This window comes from Cornus florida, unplaced genomic scaffold (assembly GCF_030987335.1).
Source record: "Cornus florida cultivar Cherokee Brave unplaced genomic scaffold, ASM3098733v1 CherokeeBrave_3.0.0_Hap2_Chr02, whole genome shotgun sequence".
Classification (NCBI taxonomy): domain Eukaryota; kingdom Viridiplantae; phylum Streptophyta; class Magnoliopsida; order Cornales; family Cornaceae; genus Cornus; species Cornus florida.
In genome coordinates this window covers 41,093,101-41,095,036 of record NW_026775572.1, presented here as the reverse complement: position 1 = coordinate 41,095,036, position 1,936 = coordinate 41,093,101, and the positions used below count along the sequence as shown (strand labels likewise).

General features: G+C 39.7%; 1 pseudogene; it reads left to right on the top strand.

Moving 5' to 3' along the window:
* The first annotated feature begins 802 nt into the window (after positions 1-802).
* Positions 803-901, top strand: LOC132297813 (small nucleolar RNA R71; annotated as a pseudogene).
* The last annotated feature ends 1,035 nt before the right edge of the window (positions 902-1,936 follow it).

Here is a 1,936-nt window from a genome sequence, read left to right as displayed (position 1 = left end):
TTTCCTTACTTGGGTTTCTAGCTTAGCAGTGGATTGAGAATGAGAATGAAACAATTGAGTGTTCGCCTCTAGAGTGCCTAGAGCGGTCAAAACTTTCTCTTCAAAAGCGGGACTCCTAGCATTTCCTTGAGAATATGATGGTTGATTAGGAAAATGAGAATTAGAAAATTGATTTCCTTGTAATTGAAATGGTCTATATCCTTGGGAACCTTAGCTTTGCATCAGAGGTGGAACATACTTCCCTTGGAGCCCACCTTGGGGAGGGTTTGAGCCTTCCCCTTGGTTTCTCCAAGAGAAATTCGGGTGATTCCTCCAACTAGGATTATAATGATTGTCATAAGGATTGTTCCCTTGATTAACAAAAGTTGCATTAACTTGTTCATGATGCTCATTTTGCATATGTCCATGGGGACAATTGGAAGTAGAATGTAAAACACTTGAACAAGTCATACATGTCTCATTGGATGCATGATGGGAATAGTTAAGGACGGAAGATACTTGATTTGCCGAGTTTTGGTTGATCAAGATTTGATCAAACCTTTGAGATAAGGATTTCATCTCGGCGGCTATTTCATTGGAATGGTCAACTTGATGTAAGCCAACACTCTTCCTTCCACTTGAATTCCTACCATTCTTAGAAGATAAAGTTCGATGCAAAGAATTTTCACTCATGCTCTGATAAAGACGCCACACATCATCCTCATACCTATCAATATAAGAGCCACCCATGGAAGTATCAACCATGCCCTTATAATTGTCCGATAAGCTCTCAAAGAAATATTGAACTAATTGCCATTTCGGCATGTCATGATGTGGACACTTCCTAAGCAATTCATTGAATCTTTCCCATGCCTCATGGAATATTTCCCCATCCCCGTGTGAAAACTCTCGAATTGAGGTTCTCATGGCATTGGTCTTAGAAACCGAATAGTACTCCTTCAAGAACTCTTGTTGCATTTATGCCCAAGAAGTTATTGAAAAAGGCCTAAGATTGTTAAACCAATATTTTGTCTTATCTTTAAGGGTGAATGGAAAAAGTTTAAACCTTAAGACCTCTTTTGGCATGTCCGTGTATCTCACGGTGGAACATACTTCAAGAAACTCATCCAAATGCTTGTAAGGTTCTTCACTTAGAAGTCCATGATAGTTAGGAAGCATTTGAATGGTTTATGGTTTGATCTCATAGTGGTGTGCTCTAAATGGTGGCAATTGAATGCATGTGGATGCATTGTATTCATTAGGCACATAGTGATCTCTTAAAGCAAGGGGAGGATTAGCAATTGGATGTGCAACATGGGCACCTTGATTGCCTTGAATGATGGGAGGTGGTGGAGCATAGATTGGCCTTGGCATTCCCAATGGGACATGGCCTTGTTGTTGTGGTGGGTGAATGAATGGCCTCAGCATGCCTAATGGTACTTGCATGTTATCATGATGCACATTTGGGTGGAGGATACCTTGTTGATCTATGTGACCAAGGTCCTCCACATGGTCCTCATTATGTCCTTCCATTGATAAAATGGATTGACTAGAACTTCCTCTTCCCCTAGGGTTTCGAACAACGAATTCAAGATGAAAATTTAGAAGGACAATAGTAGGTTTCAATGATCTACGACCATGCATGCACAACAAAACACAACAAGCAACAAGTAATGAACAAACACTTCACCTTCGCAACAAATCAACAATTAACAAACTTCCTCCACATACAATGTTCCCATACTCCCATGCTATCAAATCAATATGCAAAGCAAAGTAAATTGCCTCCGCATGGGCTCACAATTTATCTAAGAATTGAAATACAAGCCTCCACATGGGCTGAAGATTTAACTAGAGATTGAGTTAAGAAAGAGCTCACAAAGGGTCCTTTAGCACTTCAACTTAATTTTCAATTTTAGCCTTGCAAATTTTTTAGATTTTAGCATTTTCCTTGCTT